General features: G+C 43.1%; 1 protein-coding gene across 1 annotated transcript in view; it reads right to left on the bottom strand.

Moving 5' to 3' along the window:
* Window positions 1–22,577, bottom strand: part of jmjd1cb (jumonji domain containing 1Cb) — an 88,369-nt gene that overhangs the window by 65,305 nt on the left and 487 nt on the right. The window lies entirely within an intron of this gene.

The following is a 22,577-nucleotide window of genomic DNA, read 5'->3' as shown; positions in this document are numbered from 1 at the left end:
TACGTAAACTAGATTTATTCGTGACCAATTCAAAGTATTATTCCTTAGTTGGGGTGAAACAGGTTTTGTCCAGCAATATGAAAGCCCTGCAAAGGATTTTCTAGAAAACTGACGTTTGAATGGCGGTTATGGTGGGGAAGAGATGGTGGACGGTTCATGTGTGAATGGCGATTCCATCTTCCATAGAAAGACATTAATTTGCGTTGTCTTTTAACAGTGAATCTTCGTCTAGGTTTGATTGTGTGTGTGTAATTGCGGGATGATTGGGAGGATTGGGGTACTAAATGGGTGATACCACCGCATTGCTTGGCTTCTAGAAGGAAAACCTATAAGGCTGTTCTTGTAAGTTCTACTTGTGTTTTTTTGTGTTTTTCTTTGGAATTGTCTTGAGTGTGCTGTTTGCTGTGTTATGTTTGGTTTTCAATAAATCTTTATTGTTTGTTGGAGACCCCTTTGTGTAATGGTAGTGGCCTATCCAATCATTTTCTCTTTTACCGGAGCCCATTCCAGGCCCCGAATCGAAGTGGTTTCACAATGTCAGGTAAAATGTGTACGCAGCATTTTGAAGGCAAACGTGTGTCAACAGCAGCTGTCATACCACACCATCACGCTGGTGATAATAATGATCCATCGGTAGGCTACTCACTAGTGCAATTTTGCTGTTCCGCATTTTCTTCTATATGCTGAAACTCATCATTCACACATTCACAAATAACGCTTCTATATTCTCTTTGTGTCATGGTCCTAATGCGTAGACCGAACAGAGCTCTCAGTCTACCCACAGTTTCAAGGATGTATTATATTAATTACAGCATACAATATTAGTCTATATTATAGTATAAAAGGCTAATAGTAGTTGATCAAATGCTGACATGAGCAGACGCAAGCATTGTCGTCCTAAGTCATACGAGAGTTTGTAGAGGCGGTCATTTAGCGGAGTAGTCTCTCCTTCAGACAGCTGATAAGACACTTGATTATTCTCAAGGCTTTAAACCACATTCATTGAGCTTCATATGAAAATAAATATATCTTATGATTGGGCGATTGGTCCACGATGGGTCCGGTCTGATGAATCATAATCGACCATGCTAAATCTTAGTGGAGGACTCCGCTAGTTGTGTATGATTGATATTGACAGCCTTGTTGCAACACAGTGGCGACCTTCCTCCTTTGTCTCATCCACCTCCTCCCCTCGTGATAAATCCGGACCTGCACCTCAACGGCAGCCATGACATCGCTGGATGTCATCCTTAAGAACTGTGATGTAACACACTCTGAGGCCGAAGGTGGCACTAGGAACCTTGTTGGTTTCACTACAAGCATTAAACACAAAGAAGAAGAGAAAGAAGAAGAAGAAGAAGAAGAAACTTTTTTCAGAAATAAGGTTCCACGGATCGGGAACAGCAGATATTTTTTTCATGGGTTTTTCTGTCCGATGAACGAGGGGCCGCGTTAACAAGGTCCACCTAACATGACCAGTCGGAGCACTAACTGAACCAAATGAAAACAACGACTCACCCTCAACCCTGAATGGGAGTCTCCCTAACTGTCGGTGTGAATGCAACTTGAGGGAAGCATTTTGATGGGATAAAATAAAACCAAAATCCACAGTAATCCTATTGAGACTTAATGTTAGCTGCTGAAGCTAACCATGCCGGAAAAACCAAACCTAGGATTCTGCTCCTTAAAAGGGACCATTAGCATAGGCTACGAAATGAGTAATAACCCTGAACAAGGGAGACATAAAAGGTCACTCCACGTTTTCTTCACTTTAGGTAAAGCATGCCATTAACTCCCATTTGGCACGTCCTCATAATGGCCCATTAGCAGTATGGCCTTGGAGAATGAATAGCAGTAGGCCAATCGTATTAACAAACACCACGCAAGAAGAGGCCTCCAGACGGGGAATACAGTGGCCGAGACACACCAAAACACTCTTACATGTTCTTGGCAGACAATGCTTTGCTCTAAAGCCCTTCATCTGACCATTCAGACCACTCCAGTATGTAGCAGTTTGACCTGTTTTCACCAGGTAGCATTGCTAGTGATATGGGTGGAGCTAGCGATACAGCAGACCACTGATTGCTTAATCGTAGTGTTGACTAGAGACCACCCAACATAAGGTAGCGCAACACTGGCAAACCAAAGTGAACATCCCCTCCAAACTGACATTGCAAAGGAGAAAACACCACATACAGTTTTCCTGAAATTAAAGAGAATAAAAAAAATGTTTTTAACAACTATAAAAAATGTTTCTCAAATAAATTGGCTACCCTAGCTAGATAGACACACTATGTAACATTGACACAGAGCATTTCAAGTGTGTCCAAATTCACAATATTTGGAGAGAGTACACGGTCCAAATCTCAACAAGGAAGCAAACTTGCTTATAGTTTGAGTGACAATATCCTTGCATGGTTTACACCAATTTAGTCTATCAAAAGTCAGTTTTAATATTGAATGCAGTCTGTATTTGTTACACCAACATTTATTTGATCTGGTTTTTACTGTTCTTATTTACTTACTTCTTTAACGAGGGGTGGGCGATATGGGCAAAGGATATAGTATTTTTGACAATGTCGATATTTGTCAATATTCTTCAGCTTTCCAAACTATTCTTCTGACACAACGTCAATTTGATAAGCTAAAGAAAATAGATCTTTTCTGAATGGACGTCGTAAAAACAGACATCTAAGACTCAAAAAGATTAACAAAATGTATTATATGGAAAGGATCCCTTCTACTATAACATATCCTACTATATCCTAGACTATTTTCATTTGAACAACAATGAAACCTGGGGAGACTAAAATAACAGTATATATCATAAATGAGGCATGATGCACCTGCTTGTAAGAACAACAATGGCGACTACTCAATTTACACAACCCATAATCCAGAGTCCCGCGCATTATTAGTCGACTGTGATTGGTCAGTCTACATATGTGGCAACGCGGGGTACTGGGAGAATAGTAAATCAGCATTGTTGCCAGTATTTTGACTTGGCATGTTTCATTAATCTCTGATGACATACAATGGTCATTTTATGATTCAGTACAGTTGTTACATTTAGATCCATTAACAAACTATTTAGAAAATGTGTAAACTAATGTCATCGTATGCTGACATTGCATTATGACATTCAACCCCATGAATTTAGCTTGAATACAACATGATAGGAAAATACGTGAAATATCTTCTTTGGCGGCACTGTTTTTTGAAGTAGTAAGACAGATAAATAAGCATCCAAGCAACCACGAAGGCTCTAGTCATTATCTGTCGACAACACCTAAATAGAAGCGTGGTTAGGGCAGGCATTAGTGCCACATGTGCAGTGTGCAAACACAGACAAACACACACACCCACACACAGACACAGACCACAGGGGTTAGATTAAGTAGTACAACTGTCTCCGTACTCTCAAATCAACGCCTTCCCTCCTCTCTGGGTCGCCTAGCAGGAAGGCATGGGGATGTAAACAAACACCAGAGTCACTGCTGACAGCAGCCTCTCTCTCAGACTCAAACAGCCAAAGATGACCTCATCAGGTTTGTGTTTGAACTACCAAAGGTTGCAAGAGCGATTGTTTTGTTGAATGAGGTGTTTAGTTATCAGTGGTAGTTGGAAGTGGGGATTGTTAAGGCCATTGTTCATGGTCAGCATCGTCTTTATGATATTCCTGTTCTGACACAAGCATTACCGCTCTACCTACCCCTTCTTACCGCCCTCAAAGATCAAACTTTCTTACCTTTGACTTCTACTGTCAATGAAAACGCAACCAATCAAAGTCCAGTTTTCCAGTTTTTCAGTTTTTAGGTGCAGGTTTCCATGGAGACTCATACCAAGATTAACCATGTTTTCGTGGAAAAAAAAAAAAGTGTCTCATTGACGCATTGACTACTTTGCCCTTACGACCTTTCCGCCTCTAGGGATGAGGGAAGTACTCTGCAAATAAACACAACAGCTAGCTAGTAAGACAGATTGCCCTGCAGGACAAACTGCATGCTTGCATGACTCTACGTAGCAGATATGAAAGAAATGATATGAGCTCTTGTAGGTGATAGATTGTTAGTATTGTGTTGTGAGTTCTGTTGTGCAGGTCAGGCGTACCTGGAGCCAGGATGGTGCTCGGGGGAGATGGCCTTCAATGCTTCCTGAAAGCCCGGTAGATCTAACACCTTCCGATAAGCCCCCCTCCTTCTGCTGATCCCCCTGTAAACCCTTAAAGGTCCCATGGCATGCTACTTTATGGATGCTTTTATATAGGGGTTAGTGGGCCCCTAATACAGTATTTGAACGCGTTCAAGAAAATTCAGCCTTGGGGCAGTATTACAGCCACTACGAGCCAGCCCACAATAAGTTTTCCACAAACGTGCCGTTTTTTAGAAGCGTGTCAAGGTGGATGGTGGGGGTGTGGCCCTGAGCAGCTTGCGGACATGGTACCATGCACTGTTTACAGTGGATGTATCGCAATGGCTCGGATTCATAATATCATCCAAAGGCGCACACAGCTTTTGGCCGTGTTATGTCAATTAGGGATACAACGGTATGAAAATTTAACCTCACGGTTATTGTGACCAAAATTATCCTGGTTTTCGGTATTATCGTGGTATTTTTAAATACCCAAAATATGCCCATACTTCAGACTTAGTCCTCCCGATCAACGATCGTCGAATAGTCCCGTAGAATAGCGAGTCACGTAGAATATCGAATAATGAATGTGACTATTGTTATTTATTACATGGCTCTTCTCAATGCTGTTGAACGCTCTGTTCCCTTGCATGGGCCTTCACAACTTCTGGTCGTGATTCATTTTTTTGATAATTCACCGATGCTAAGCATAAAATGACCGCTGTCAAGGAAGTTTTTTTATCGTATCACTCCGCAAGTAGTCCGGTAACTTATCAACCCCAGCGTCCTCGGTTGCTGAGCGATGTCAACCTCTTTGGTGGACTATTTCTCTGCTGATCAACACTACGAATGCTGGTAACATTAAATTATAAAAAGACACAGCGTGTGAAGTAATTTTTTTGACGTGTCTAGTTGAACCGTCATGCAGGCTGCGTTCAGTAAAATACATAAATAAATAGCGATCTGTTTTCGGCGCATGTAGGCCTATCTGCCTAAGCCCAGGTTGAAATAGTTTTGATATTGCGCAGACTACCATCCACAGCATGTGACTGCAAAATGGCAGCTATAAACACCATGGCTGTGCGACTGTACATGCACTTCACAAATGGGGAATCGTACCGACTATAGATTCCACTAAACACCCCTCAGCTGGCATATGAATGAACTTTCTTCTCCTCTGTTCCCTTCTCCATCTACACTATCTAAGTTCTCTGTACTCCGCCGCAGAACGGCCCCTTACCCCTAACTGTGGTGTTCTTCATGTATGGCAGTAATGTCTTTCAGCTGTGAGAGGTTGGAGTTGGGCCCCTATATAGATGCCTTGCACCCTTCCCCCTGCCCAGATCGCACACATGTGAACAGCCTGATGAATGCCAGTGATTCCTAGACAATCCAGGATGCACAGTACAAGTGCTTTAGTGAGTCCACCTATGTATGAGTTAGGGACACAATTATGAAATAAAAAATACAAGGACACTATGGATACAATGGCAAATAAGAAAATGGCTGACAGATACAGAGAAAACAGAGTTCAGAACAAGGCCAGTGAATGACATCATGGAAAATAGGCTTTCATACGTCTGTATAATTAACATCACTGGCCAGCGCTAGTCCATATTGAACCTGTGTGTGTGTACGCGCGTGCGTGCGTGCGTGCGTGCATGCGTGCGTGTGTGCGTGTGTGTGCGTGGGCATGTTTGTATCTACATATCCTGTCTTAGCCTGGCTAACGCCACACATCATCTTAACCTACATTGAGATGAGATCTTGGACCACACATTCATTTTCTCGTATTTCAGGCATGGTTTACGATTGCCCGGAGCCGTATATATATATATATATTTTTTTTTTTTTGATGATGTATCTAGAGCGACAGATATTCGATGAGGAAGAAGACGATGGTGTGTCGCATAGACGTCGTCATCGTCTTGCCGTCCCTCCCCGTTCTGTGATTGGTTCCCTATCTCAGGCGAAAATCGGATCCATGGAATCCAGGCTGCCTAGCAGCGGGAAATGAAATTGCGCGCTAGGCAGCATGGGTACACCCAGGCTAATCCGGTCTAGGTCTGAAAACCGACTACTTCTCCTTACATTTGGGCTCATCATAAGAAGGAATAATTGACCTCGGGATGCAAAATAAACCACTAGTTTCTCATTTTGCCATTGTTCATTATTCATTGGTATTGCCTTGTTGGATAACTTGGAACCTTAGTTGCAGTAAATATTAAGAAATCTCTCAATTGTCAGACACGCATGCAAATACACAAGCGCAAATAAGTTGTAATTTGTGTGTTTCTTAGCTTGCAGCCTATACTTTCAGTGTAGTTTGAAGAGCAGCCCCATTTTAATTACATGCCACATAAAGACTCCAACCTCCACTTCTATTCTGGGGTCCTTAGCTATAAAGCCCAGTACAGATCAAAGATCTTTGACTAGAATGCATGCAGCGGTCCACTGTTGAGAGTCCCCAGATAAGATTGTGAAACGGGGCTGTCCACAAGGCTGTTGGGCGGTCTGTGGGGCCGCCTGCTGCAGCGGAGAGACAAAGAGCCAGCTCTAACGTGATGCCACCGCTCATCAAAACAAAACCCAGCTCTGGGGCCTGGGGTCCCCCTGGAGAGAGACTAATGAAGGATAAGGCTGCCTTTACTGTCAACTGGTAAGAAACTAAAGATAAAGTACTGGATTGTTATAGTTCCCCTTTTAAAATGGGCTGGTTTACTTTTGGTATGCCGCAAGCGAGTTATGGTGATGTCAGTGTTGTGGTCCACTATCCACCACATTGAGATAAAGGGAGAGATATGTCAATACCGTCCATAAACCAACCTCCAGTTAAGACCGACGCAACTTCTCTGCAATGCTTTAAGACCATTGCATACGGCACAAACATGGTTTTGGGGCATCGGCTATCAATCGGATATTTAACACATTTAATTTGCACCTGGAATGCATTGAATGATGCTGTCGCGGGATAAAAGAGGATGACGATAGACTGTTACTCTCACATGTTTTTGAAATGGGATGGGGCAGGCCCTAACTCTTTTCTCTTCGGCCCCTGATTGGCCCCCGATGCTCCGTGTGAACCTCATCAACACACTGCGAGACTGCATCGATCCTCATCTATTCCACACGTCTCATCTGAGGTTTTGAGCGAAGCAGCCGACTCAGGCTTCTGGAAGAAGTACTTTTGCTGTATCTGTGATTGCATTTGCATGGTTCATAAGGATTGCTGTGCCGTGGCGTCTTGTCTTTGGTATCCAGCACACTGTGGAATATAGGATGTAGTCGTTACGCAGCTATCACTATTGCATGTTCATTTCACAGATGTTGGTGATTAATTGTAAATGTATCTGATGCTGATGAGAGAAGGTCAAAGTAGCAGAACACTGGGGGGAGCCGCATTCATGTCCCACCCTGAGTGTAAAGATGAAGAGGATGACCCTTTCTACGCGTATTGAGGAGTCGGATGATTCCCCCCTGATGGATGCAGACAGACTCAGACACCCTCCTTATTTGGTTAGACCACCGTATGACCAATACCACGTGGGTGCATTACAACCTTGATTTTTATGCCTTTTGGTGATATACGACTCACATCCGATTGCAAAAAAGACAAGTTCATATCCGGTGTAAAGGGGCTCTTTATCTGAACTGGACCAAGTAGGCTCTTGGTATTATAGCAATTGTTAGTTGCTAGTGCAAAGCAAACTATCATTTGAACGTTATTAAAAAAATCCAGTTGTTAAAGAAAAAAAATAAACTTAATATGTTTTATATTTGATTGAGGTAAAACTGTAATCTCATCTTCTGCAACTAGGGCCTAGACAAAACAGTTGATGTGCAATTTACATTGTTTGGAGAGTTGGTACATCTTGATTTCAAAAAGCCATCAAAACTACGGATGTGTACAGCAGATTAAAGAGATGCTTCAGAGTTAAGAAACCCATCATCTACCCACAAGCCACTACAATCAAATATATCCAAACACACAGAGTTATTTGTCATCATCATTTAACTTGCATTTCCCTGTAATGAGACTGTGGGCCAATGAATGTTACACATTGGAGAAGAGAAGGACTCGATGTCATAGTTAGACTACTATGCATGAATCCATAACATAACATGCATGCATTGTGAACGTCTACAGCCCAAAAAACACAGTGCAAATGTTTGGTTCATATTTGCTACACGACCCTAAAAAAGCTTGCTTTGCAAATGCCTCAGGTCTGTTTTAGATGCAAAAAAATTATCAATCTGACGCAGACGTATGCTTTGGCCTTAATATTACTGTTTGGCAGAGAATTGAAAAAGCTATGTCTAAAACAAGCTACATCTAAAACAAGCTAAAGCTGAAACAAAGAGAATACGGCATGAACGAGATGAGGGGCCGAGCCGTGACTTGACAGGAATAGCTTTGAGGCCATAAACAACATAAACAACAACAACGCTATGAACAACTATGTGCGCATGCACACGTACATGTGAACGCATGCACACACACGTACATGTGAACGCATACTTGCGTGCGTGCCCATGAGTGTGTGTGTGTGTATGTTGGACATTGGTCCAGCAGAGCCACAGGGCAGGCTTTCTGCCAGGTCAGGAAAACACCTGGCGTGGCTCTACGGGGGGGAGCTGAACGACAGTAACCCCTCAGTGAAAACACTCATGACGCCCCTTAGTTCACGCTCGCCGGAACCCTACTGTCTTCAGTTAGCAGTGGGGTCCCGACGGACCTGTGCGGCCCCTACCTCTGGGGCTTTGGAGCCGCGGCCGGTACGGGGTCTATCACCCGGTCATAAAACCAAAAAGGCTTTGACTAGATGGAGGAAATTTCTATTCACAAAGTGTTGTGTGGTCCTGGAGATCAAACAGTACCCATGTGTTGATGACTCGATATACATGTTAACTCCATCCTGTGTTCTGCACTAGATGTCCTTTTCCAGACAAACCTTCATTAAAGCCCCAGAATATGGAACATTCTGTTGTTTGAGTAAAGGAGAAAGGCCAGAAAAACACACACTCACGTGCACCCTGACAGACAGTCACACTCACAAACACACTTGCAGACATAATCGCGTGCACCCCCACAGACACACTCAAAGACTCACCCAGAGAAACACTGACGTGCACCCTGCAGAGACACTCGCAGACACACTCGCAAGCACCCTAACAGACACTCGCGTGCACCCTCACGTGCACCCTCACAGACACTTACGTGCACCATTACAAACACTCACAATCACACTCACGTGCATCCTCACAGACAGGTCACGTGTCGTGCACCCTCACAGGCACACTCAAGTGCAGTCACAGACACACTCACAGACACCCACAAGCTCACACTCTCTGAAAACAAGACACAAACATAGCAGGACTCTGAAACATGCTAATGGGAAACAGCACACATCCATCTTGTGTGGTTCTTTCTGTTTTCCTCTCCTTAGTCTGAACCATCCTTCTCTGTAACAAGACTTAAAAGGTTTGAAGGCCATGCTTAATTCACTGTAAACAAGGATGATGTAGTGCTTCCGCTGCAAGGAGCCACTGAATATGCTATATTCTATTTATATTAGATCACAGACTCCTCTCTCTCTCTCTCTCTCTCTCTCTCTCTCTCTCTCTCTCTCTCTCTCTCTCTCTCTCTCTCTCTCTCTCTCTCTCTCTCTCTCTCTCTCTCTCTCTCTCTCTCTCTCTCTCTCTCTCTCTCTCTCTCTCTCTCTCTCTCCCTGCGTAAGGCGGCACGTGTCTGATGTTCTTCCCTGCATACCGATGCCTAACGCTGCACTAAGAGGCACACACACACACACGTTTCCTCACATTACTAGTTGTACCGTAACCCCGTTCTGCAGCTGCATGCGCATGTCTGTGTGTGCACTAACCCATCAGTGAAAGGGCTCTTATATAAGCTCAAAAAGGAACAAGAGACGTGTCCAGTAGGGTATCTAGTCTAGTTATGACAGTCTGCAGTGAGTGCATTCTGACACTGATGCGCCCCGGCTGTACCATTGTTAACCCATCACACACAGTAAGGTTTATATAAAGTGTAGGTTGTTGTGCTTGGTATTTTGGTTCTGTTGTTTTAGGGCTAGTGCTGGGAAGAGAGTTGGTGGAGGAGGTATAGAAGGTGGAGGTCCTGGGTCACCAGGGGCCATAGGCCTGGTCTGGTGTTCATGTGTGGTCTGCTGATGTTCAAACCCTACATAGTGCCTTTACCTCACACTGCACCACTGCTAGATTACAAACAGCCCCCCCTTGGCTCCAACTTCTACACAGGAGGGAGCCTGACAAACTCCGGACCCCCTAGGTCCTAAACACACCACACTGGACCTGAAGACAAACACTGAAACTCCAGGTCTTAAGCACAACTTACTGGACCTGAACACAACACAAAGACCTCCAGAAAACCCCATGAGAGCAACTGAACACAACACACTGGACCTCCAGAAAACCCCATGGGGGCACCTGGTCCTGAACACAACTCAATGGACCTCCAGATAAAAATAAGAAAGAAATGTCAAAGAAATCCGTTGGAGATTATATGTTGTATTATGCTTCTCTCTTATTGAGCTGCAAAGTGCAGAGGTGCATGTCATCTGGTGTAGAGGCAAAATAAATGGACGTGGAATAGAGGAAATCAGGGAAAACAAAATCGAGTTTCTCACTGTCTTTTCAGAACTAGATCATTTACTTTTATAATCTTTATATATAATAATACATTTTTATTGTGTTTTTCCGACTTTCGAACCAACGTAGGTTGAAGATTAAGCATTTTCCATTCCGACCCTCCACTTCCGACCAGTAACGAACGGACTGCACATGTTTGCGATGTTCTTTGCAGATACTAGTACGAGCTAGTATCTGTATTGAGTCGGTGTATAGACTCGCCGATACCCAGTACTGCATTTTAGGCAGTATTGGAGGGATTTCCAATACTGGTATCCGTATCAGAACAACTCTATCTTATCACTCGGAAACGGATGAAAAGCTAAAGGCAATCAACAGAAGTACACAGAAAAACACTTAGAATGATGGTAGCTAGGTTTGGCCATGCACGTGGGTGTGTGTGTGTGTGCGCGTACGTGTGTGCGTGTGTGGCAGTGTTAGAGACATCTGCTAGGAAGGTCAAGTTTCAGGTCTGGATGGAGCCAATCGATGAGGCCAACAGTAGAACACCCCTTCCTGCCCTCATCTGGTGCCGTGGAAACCACACACACACACACACACACACACACACACACACACACACACACACACACACACACACACACACACACACACACACACACACACACACACACACACACACACACCTCAAGTGGTTATGAACTGCAGACAGGGAGCCTTCCATAAGATATAGAGCCATATGTATTGCATATTTATATTATAGAAATACAGACATTGTAAAAGTGCCAAAGACAGTAGTTATAAATCAATCACTCTGCCCTAGTATTAAGGGTTATTTGAATGAATAACCCTTTTAACATGTACATTGTCTTCTAGAGGTATTACAAAACAGAGAACCCTATTTGGTGGTTATCCTGCACGTTATGTTCCTGGAGCGTACTCGACATGTGAGAGTGATCATGAACTTCATAGGCATGGTGCTGCACGTCGTCTACTCCATGGCTTAGACATGCATGTACGCCCCGTTGGCCCAGAGTTGCTGGAAGACAGGTCAGAGACAAGATCTCGGACCAAACAAACCTACTCATCCTCTGCCAATGACTCAACAACAACAACAACAACAACAACACAAGCCCACATGCCTCAACACCTGGGTCCAGTCAACATTCTGTGGGCAGAAAATGTCTTCAAAAATAAGAGACACTGAATTTGTCTGGGGTAAAAATGACCGGATAAATAAGTGTTGTTGTTTTTTTTGCTAGTTTGGAGGAAGGTGGCCAACCTTTCAAGCAACGAAAAACTCTGTTAAGTTAATTCTGGAGACGTGTATTGCTGCAGTGTTGAGTGCTTTGTGAGAACTAAATTAAAAGCCTGGAGGCTATTACGTGAAGTATTCCTTCCTGCTGCAGGTGAGAGGGCCCTAGCATTGCCTCTCGCTCGTAATTACATAGCAGGACTCCACTACAACTGCCACACCTCGTCTTTTGTGCGCGTGTGTGTGTAAAAACCTGTTTGGAATACCTCCCAGTAGGCTTCTGCTTCAAGGTGTGCCATGTTGTGGCAATCTCTCTGTCTCTCTCTGTCCTGTTAAAGGCATATCAGTCTCTCCTTGTGTTACCACTTGTTTGACTGAGTTGACTCTTGTCTGGGTATTCCTCACACTACAACAACTGGCCACCCTCAATCATTTCGCCAGACCTAGTGCCTAGTGCCAGACTAGTGCCACATTGACAAGACTCAACAGTCCTCAGCATAGACACGGGAATGCCGGATGCAGGAAGTGTGTGCATCCATACACTTATTTGGGGGTGAACATGTGGTTTTCTTTCAGGTGTATGTGATGCAAGAAGTGAAACAATGAACGAGTTGTGGAGCTCTGTTTGGCCCGGATGGATGGATATTGGATGGTTGGAATGATGGAGAATTGACTGGCTTGCTTGCTAGGCATTTAGCATTTAGTGCTTTGGTTGGACGGTAGTAGCTACCTCCTCAATGGCTAGCAACAAAGGTTTTCAAAATAAACCAGAAAGTTTCCAAATACAAAGCAGTCATGGTAAAGGGATAGGGACGGATCAGAAGATGATTTCACAAACGCTCACAAACGTTATTTACTAACTTAAGCTTAAATTATCCACATTTGCATGACTCATGGAAAGGCCTAGAAGACTGTCTCTCGTGAATTGTTACCTCTTCTGCAAGAGACAGACAGTGAGAGTGACAGGAAGTAAGAGAGTCAAAGAGAGAGATAAAGAGAGAGAAGAACAAGGGGATCTGTGCGGGTCAACAGAGCCAGGGAGCCTCTTCCTTGATGAGGTAACAAGAATTTACTTGTTTAATTGGGGCTCATATTCCAGCTGAGGCACGTCAAATACCTTCTGCTACCGCAGTGCCGGTTGGGACAGCAGAGGAAAAACACATAGCCATGCGGATATTAAACGAGTAGTGCGCTGAGACAGTGCAGAACAACACATGAAGAGCAAAGCAGGACTTCCCTTTGTCTCAGGGCACATTGGCTCAGGAGAGAACCCAATTATTGGACCACTGCAGGTCATTGCTCTGCTATGTGGTAGTTGGCTTAAAATGGGAAAAGTGAAATATATAAGAGAACTGGGTGACAGGGGAGAGTTACTGAATTCCTATTGTGTGGAAGTATTGGATTATTTGCAATGTTCCCCATCTAATTGTGCATATAGAGCTACATATGCCAATGAAGCATGAATGAATTAAGGTTGTGGAATGGTCGATATGAGGTTCAAGGTTGGGGTTGGAGGGAAACAATTAGAACATTAAGGGAAAAAGAATATCCAAATGCATATAAGCATCTGGAAGAAATTATTGTAGTTCACTATAGCCACGCAGAAACACATCAGAAGGAGTTATTTTAGTTCACTATAGCCACGCAGAAACACAGTAGAAGGAGTTATTGTAGATCACTAGCCACGCAGAAACACAGTAGAAGGAGTTATTGTGGTTCACTATAGCCACGCAGAAACACATCAGAAGGAGTTATTGTAGTTCACTAGCCACGCAGAAACACAGTAGAATGAGTTATTGTAGTTCACTATAGCCACGCAGAAACACAGTAGAAGAAATAGGGAGGGGACATAGAAAGCTTTGTTGTTATGTTGCTCTTTCTGATTGCCTGTTGTGCTCCACTGTGCACCAACATAGCAGGCCTCCTGCACAAATCAATACCAGACTATGGACTGTTCCCCACACAAAACAAAGGATGGGATGATCAGTTTGCTCACAGTCACTAGAGGACAGATGATGACATTAGCATTTGGCAAGACACTCCTTGTCAGAAATGAGCTCATGTAAACTACCATAACTATTGCTACTGATAGTTATTTGATAAAGACAGGTATAATCAAAGGAATGATAGATGAATAGTGGTTTCCTTAAGTCTCAGGCAACGTCTGAGTCTGTCCACAATGTCCATACACAAAGCTCCTTAGCACGCAAGCAATCGATTGATCTGGCTATTTCTGTTCAATATGGTAGCACTGGAATCAATTATGTCGTTCATATCAGATTCTGTACACAAATCAAAAAGGAACGTCGTTGTATTTCAGTACATGGACCTGGAGGTCATTATCTGATCTATGACATGTTGTGGGACAGAAGAGGAGCAGAACTCTCCTCAGTGGTTCTCACTCTGAGAGGCTTCCTAGCGGCGGGGAAAGAGTTAAGCACTGTGCAGTCGGTGAACTCAGAGGAACCGTCGTTCACGTGGCTCAGCTGCTGTTGCTAAGGGAGAGAGGCCAGACAGAGCACTCTCTCTCTCCCCGTGCCTCTCTCTCTCTCTCTCTCTCTCTCTCTCTCTCTCTCTCTCTCTCGCTCTCTCTCTCTCTCCCTCTCTCCCTTTCATAGTGGCACGCTACTAATAAGCGAGTTCAGAACATTCACTCTCCCTCTCTCCCTCCATCTGCCTCCAGCTCTCTGCTCTCCCTCACATATCAAAGAGCTCGCCAGTGAGTCATGCAGCAGCAGCAGAGCTTAGCCTCCTCCACAGTGCAGGGCCAGGCTCAACTGAATATCATAGGAGATTAGAAGGAGAGAACTGCAGCACACACCTAAAACACGTGCTTTGGACTTTTACAATCAAACCAAATGGATGCATGAAATAATTGCATTTTTCATCAAAAGTTAAAATAATGTTATGCTGAGAACCGAGTATGTACGATACAATTTAAACATGCGAATGTGAAGTCATTTTGTATCGCACTATAACGTGAATCACATTGACATCAATGACTTACTGTGCACACACACACACACAGTATATGCGGTGATGTTTAACCACTGACGAACAAACCATTTATTACAGAATATAACATATTAATGTGCAGCCTTCCCTTCCATCTGCATGGTCTGCAATGGTATTGGTAGATCGCACAGCAATATTAGCTAGTTCGTATGTATATTACTTATCCAGATCCAGACCGAAATAAACAGAAAATGAAGAGGCGAAAGCATAAATGGTAAGCCGATGCTAATGAGTTCAGTTATTTCACAACAGGATTGCGTCGTTCCATTCCAGGGTCATAAGGGCTGTAACGATACGCGTATCAAACCGAAAATCGCGATACTCAAAGCCACGAACCTGTCTCGCGGTGTGAGAAGGCAGAAGCGCGATACGCCCTTTCTAACTCTGCGGTCAAATTGTCCGATTGAAATTTGCTAATAATTTGTCTAAATAATAGTCTGCTGACAGCGCCCCCTCCTATCGATGCCGTAAGTATGCGACTGCAATCCTCCGTGGCTACGGAGGATCGCATTTCTCCACAGCCGTCGAAGTGCTCATATGCGATATGAACGACATTTATCCAGAGGGGGCCTGTGTGATCCTGTCTCTAGTGTTTTGTGTGATATGACTGGCAGTTTGTCTGCTTGTAGGTCGGAATGAAGCGGCCACCGATTATTGACAGGATGGGTACTTTATTCTACCGGACTCGTTCGCTTCTTCACTAGACAGACGCGCTACCGCTCGCTCTCCTCGCTCGTCCACTCACTCGCTGACGTCACTCACACACGCATACGCACATTGCCATTCTGGCGCACACACATATGCTACTCGTAACGCCTCGTTATTGCGACGTTCATGACATTCAGGTTTTTCTCCATCTATTGAAAGTTAGGCTATTAAACATGTTGCATTCTATACGGCCTGATTATGTCATTATTTAAGCTACATAGCCTAATAAGAAGTGCTAATAAGGATATTTGACTAAACCAACCAAACAGTTGAAAAAAGCATCCTCCCACACGTTATTTCTTTATTCATTTAGCTATACTTTAATAGTATTCTTTCTGTTCAAATCTGTTCAGTGTTCCAAATTATTTGTTATTAAATGTCACATTAAGTTAATTGGTATAAGTGTTGTTTAAATAAAATGCTTTTTAAATTTCAAAAAATCGTGGGATGTATCGAACCGTGGGTCAAAAATCGTGACACAAACCGAATCGTGAGTTTGTGTATTGTTACAGCCCTAGATGTCAGGGTAAAGGCATATAGCAGGGGAAACCATGACAGCACCTTGTTCCAACCTCCAGATCTCACACACAAGAATACACTAGCAGTCACAACCTTTGTTGACATCAATGTATTTTTATCCTGCCAATGTCCCAGGGCAAGATTTACAAGGCGGAAAAAACAAGGAGGGCCTGAAGTCTGCCTCTCTGACAGCCTGGTGACAAATACACAAGGACCCTACTATAGCCATGCAGACCTCCGTTCAGGGGAACTCCCACTCAGACCTCCCCCGTTCCCTGCAGGACTCAAAGAGGGATGGCCCAACTCCATTACTCTGATAGCTAGGGGCCAATGAAGCTCTGTATTATGGCAAGGTGTACGCATGTCTGGTGGATATCTTATAAGTGATGGAGCTTCCTAAGATTCAATGGAGAAGACCTGTGGTCCCTTTTTACCACAACCTAGCTCCTTTGGCTTCCAGAGCTAGTGACTTATGCAGTTAGACCCTTCTCAAACAAGACAATGTCATACTTAAGACCTGCGTCTTCTTTATACAAATGTCTCACTCATTACACAGTACGGTGGCTTCTCCACTAAAAAACTAACAATGAAATGTTAGGCCTGACAACAAGCCCTCTACTGCTGCGGTCTAATGGAGACAAAGCTGATTATCAACAGTAATTGGAAGCCACAACTACATGATAGGAAAGGAAGGTATCAAACAGAAAAAACCCTGTTTATTAATTGCTCAGAGTTACTGGCAAAGATATAACAGCTTTCTTCCGAATCGTTGGTAAAACCGTCCGTTAATGCAGCCAAGCCAGCATAGCTTGGCAGGAGTCCTCTAAACTTTATTGGACATTTCCACTGCGTCCAAGAAAGAAGTAGTCCTAAAAAAGTCAAAATTCGAACAAGGAGGCTTCTTAGAATATCTCAGTGCTTGAAATGGTGACCGTATGGACACATATGCTCCTGAAATGTAATCTAAGTGACCAAAAATTATAATTGGGAGCATTGTCCGAGTGCAAATAGTTCTGGAGCCATCTTTTTCCCAACGTCCCTTTCTTTGTACATTGGTTACTATCAACTCCATATGTGCCATGTTCAGATTAATGTACCTGTATTTTGAATATTAACGAGTGCTGACTTTTTTTGTGTTTCGCACACATTACTTTACTGGTCATGTCAACGAGCACCCAATCAGTTTAATCAAACTAAGTAGTGAATGTAAACATACTGACGGTCAACATGGAACCAGAAGATAACAGCAGCAGCATGCTCCCATAGTCAACAAAGTTTATCTAGAGAGATAATCATTCATGTCCATCTCTAATACTGTTGGGGCCAATGGAAATGTCCTTAGCCATCCTAGACGCCTTCAAGGTGCAGCACGGAAAAGTCGTACAATGATTTGGAACCAAACCCAGCAGGACATGCACTCCATCTCTGCTGCCTCCTTGGGATTTCTGTATCCATGCCCTGTGGCGGAGCTACAATAATGCTGTGAGGGCAAATGTGATCCACAGGCAAGAGGATTCCCTGAACCAATCAGGGAAGAGGTTCTTAGTTGTCAGAAAGCTGGGGGTGGTCTAATATCTAAATTGCTGCATACAGAGGCAGCTACACAGTCACCCAGAATATATATTCTCACAGAGCATTTCACTCACTAATAGCTGACATGTGGCTATGGCATTTCATACAAATTACACTTAAATCATAGCTCCTAAATCTTACATACTGCACCTGTAATGACATGCATCTCAAATCATGTATGTCACTTCAGAAAGAAGCATGTGCTTAATGACAAATAGACACTTTTAGGCAACAAACTATTGGTGATACTTGATATTTGCCTCCAGCCCAATCCTAGTGTTTTTAACGGGGAAGCATTCCGAAACAGAAAGAATGCTGTCATGGATGTGGAGAAGGTATCATTGTAGGTGTTTCTCTGGGTAGACCACTCAGGCCCAGTCATTCATACAGGAAATGATAGCAGCTGGTGAGTGGTACAAGCCCTAATGTATTCCCAGGGTTATCTGGGAGGCCTGTCAGACTTTAGAGCGAGTGCTTTATGGCTGCCTTATGTCGTAGCGTAGCGCAAGAAAGAGAGAGAGAGACAGAGTGGGGGGGATGGGGGAAGGGCAGTTAGCCAGCCAAACAGCCAGCGAGTCCATCCTGGTTTCAGATTACATTTTGTTTCCTTAGGCACCAGAAAACACACCACTAACACTCTCAGTATCCAGTTGCATCAGTGCCACAGAACGCCACAGAACACTAGGCAGCACGAAGCACTCCTGCAAGATTAATACTTCCAATATCAAGGTCATCAACCCACGCTATCATGCTTTACAGTCATTATCTCCATGGACGTTGTATAGAAAATGTTAACACAAACCTAACACTATTTTGGAGATTATAAAAATTGGTAAAGGCCGGTCGCATCCTATATTGAGAAATATATAAGCCTTGAAGTAATGCTATAATTTTTATCATAGGCCAGTTTCTAAAAAACTGAATATTGCACGCGAACAGAATAGTCCTTCAAGAAAGAGGAGGCTCTGTGCTAGGAGGCTTGTTAATTACTACATACGCATTACTGCGATCCATTTGTATGGTACACCTGTACGCCTGACCTGCTCTAGAGAGATCGTTACGTATTTTTCTGGTTTACAGCACTTATAGTGTTCCCGTTTGTCATTGGCTAGTCATTGTTATTGTTAGCTACACTAGCCTCTTTAGCAAACAAGCTTGAAAACAAACATAACTTTAGATTGTATTGCACGCCACGCACAGCAAGACCGTGCAATGCATTGGTGAGCGGAATAAAGTAGCAATGTAATCCCGTTTGTAAGAGCATTTAAAAACAACATTAAATTGACCAACGTGTTACAAATACAAAGAAAATAAATCTCTTTACGGGCACAGCCATTTTTGTTGTCGAGTCGTACGGTCAGCCTCACTGAACTCGGTATACTCTCCAAACTACGAGTGGGACTGACCAAAAGAGGGAGTTCCTCCGTGAAATGCCACAAGAAAACCGGGAGATTTCCCCACTTGCAACTCGTAAGGCTGGTGTACGATACAAATGGATCGCAGCATAAGTACAATGATATGGATACTTCTAAACATTCACTGAAGCCAGTCACTAAAGGTTTAATATAATCTCAATCAGAAAGTGAAAGCTTCCGTGTCCTGTGTGTTGACTCTGTTCTAATTAAAGCACAGATGGATCGGCTGGATCAACACAACCAAACATATTTCGAGTTAAACTCCCGTGCCATTTGTAGGTTCTGTGTGTGGTTATCGAAAACACATTTATTTTAATTGCAGAATAGAATTTCAGAGAAAAGAGAAATGTAAATACAGTCAGTTAAGGGTCCAACAGTGGCATTGCCTGCTACTGTACACATACATGCATGAACACAAAGACACGCTACAACTGTAATGGAGACAATGGGCGCTATAGGGTGACCTGGTGCCCTGCTATCTCATCCATTGTGAATACACATGAGTGGGGCATTTTCTGATGAATGTGCAAATGCTTTGCCACTGAGGGACTTTTCCTTCTGGTTCGACCCCCTGTATCTTTGTCCCTGGAGGTCTACAAACAAGGCCACCAAGAAAAGAGGAGGCTGAAAAATGGTCTTTAGCAGTTGATTCTGGATGACATGCCTGCTAAAATTCCATGGACCATCATAGGAGGAAATATTACCTTTCATATCAACGCCCTGTGTTTTGTACTTCTCAAACCACCTTCCTTGCAAAATGGGATGATTTAATAAAGATATAGATAATCAAAGGAAAGAACTAACATAATGTTCAAACAAGTCATCATTATGAGTGGATACCGGTAGTTTAACTCAGTATAAAACAAGATTGTTTAGCTTAATAAGACTAGGTTGTCTTACAACGGTAACTGTTTATGATAGACCTTAATTTACACTGTTGCTACCAATTTTGTCCAGACAGTAATGATTTCACTTTTGCATGATCTCTTCTAATGCTTCCATCTAATTGAGCCAAATGAATTATCCAACATGACCTCCATTAGCCTTACTCTATATGTCCCACATTGAGCTGGCTCTGGGCCAGTCAAGCTGTGGTAAACCAATTGCCAGTCCAGCTGTCGTTTACCAAACTACCACAGTTAACAATGCAAAATACCAGAACTATTAGCATACCGACATTGTTTTGATTGAAACTTTGAGTGTAAATAATTACACTACTGTCAAATTCAATATAGAAGTAAGTAATAGTTGATAGTTTCATTGACATAATTTCATGCCTGTTGTATTACAATACAGCACCATGAACCATTTAATCAAATGTGAAACATGGCGATCCAAGTACAAGTCTGCTCTAGAACTATGACCAGAGACACTTGACAAAGGTCTGACAGCCTGGCTTGACACACTTCTTCTAATCTAATCTCCAATCCTCTTCCACTGTATTCAGTCAGCTAGTTAAGCTGCTTGCTAATGAGACTTTGCCCTATTGTATGGAATTAAACCAGACATCTACTCACGGACTAAATCCTGTCACATGTAAAGACCCCATTCTACAGGGGAATTAGAAAACATGCTAGTGTTATCTGGGAACATGTCTTTTGCAATGGTCAAACATAGAATGCAACATAGGTAATTTAAGAGATTCCATAAATGGAACATTAAATTATCGTTAAATGTATTGGCATTCATCTAAAATATTTAGTTAAAAAAATACATTCTAGCATAACTAATAGACTACAGCCCGTTTGCCATGATACCAAACACAACTTGAAAAAATATAAAACGGTACACAAGGTTGAAATCACTTATAACCCTCTAATCAAAGATTGGTACGGTTATTACATATTGAAATATCTGTAACGTTATGATGTTAACATTAAAGCCAAACAGCAAACACAGACATTCAGTCACAGATAACACTCCCTCAAAACCAATACAACCACCATATTGTCCTGTTGTACTGTAATTATACTAACTGTACCTACTGTGACCTGTTAATTAGTAGTTAAATAGTAGTAGTAGTAGTAGGAGTAGTAGTATTATAAAAGGCCTTAATGTTTACATGGAAAGCTACATTTCTTCTCTGAACAAAAGGAAGCCGGGAGTATATGCACACACTGCAGTAAGTATCCCAATAAAAAGGGTTTGTCAGGGCAAACATGTCATTGTTTGTATTGGGAAATAGACCAAATGTGATGGTAGCCAGAAAATAGCTAACAGTATCTTTACAAATATGTGGTCTGCTCCTAAAATGGTGATTTAATTCAAATTGACTACACGGTTAGGGCTATTTCACAAAGCTTTCAAAGAAACAAAAGTGGACTTAAATGACAAAAAGCATTTCAACTCCAGACAAACTGACTATTGTTCAGCCTGCAGCACGATAGTTTTATGTTTTTACAAGTCATGAATTCCTCAGGCCGGGTCCAAGTCGGAGCAAGGGTTGTAGTCGAGGACAGACTCCGGCTCGTCAGAGGACAGACCCCGGCTCGTCAGAGGACAGACCCCGGCTCATCAGAGGACAGACCCCGGCTCATCAGAGGACAGACCAATAGTTCTGCATTTAACGGCAACATTCAACTAGTGAAGAGACAGTACATCTAAATGAAGTTCTAGAAGGCTGACATTCAGTGTAAGTAAACAGTCAGTGTATCAACAGTGTAGAAGTGATTATGAAATGTAGTCTGCTTTTAATCAAACTACTTGAAAAAGCGTTTCCAAATGTCCCTCCTATGTAATAGTAAGTTGTTACAGATGTGTTTTAATGTCATGTTTGTTTTACCTGTGCGTCTCAGGGCTCGTCTTTGAATCAGTTAGATTGTGTGGCCAAAAGCACCAGGTAGGAAACAATCCCTGATGAAGGTTTCCTATTCAATGTAGTTGATACGAACTTGACATTTGTATTAACAACTGTCCAATCCTTTAATGGGTGGTCTGCATTTAAGGAGGTAGTTCTTAAGAGCCAGTGTCTGCTGAGAGCGACCCCCTTCTGGGCGCCTGATGCTTCTCGGGTCCAATAAGTGGACACAATGCTATGGATATCACAGTGAGATGGCTCAGACACCCAGCCACATGTAATAAGCATGTGATAACGAACCAATAAGCTGTAATAACATAACATCCCTACTCAGTCATCTACCACGTTGAGCCTCAACACCAGGTCTCCACTGTCCCTAGCCCCCCACCACGGTGAGCCTTAACACCAGGTTTCTGCTGTCGCTCAGCCCACCACGGTGAGCCTCCACACCAGGTCTCCGCTGTCCCTCAGCCCCCACCACGGTGAGCCTCCACACAAGGTTTCCGCTGTCCCTCAGCCCCCCACCACGGTGAGCCTC

This window comes from Gadus morhua, chromosome 18 (genome assembly GCF_902167405.1).
Source record: "Gadus morhua chromosome 18, gadMor3.0, whole genome shotgun sequence".
Taxonomy (NCBI): Eukaryota; Metazoa; Chordata; class Actinopteri; order Gadiformes; family Gadidae; genus Gadus; species Gadus morhua.
The sequence above is the reverse complement of the archived record's forward strand: the minus strand, read 5'-3'. Positions and strand labels throughout refer to the sequence as shown.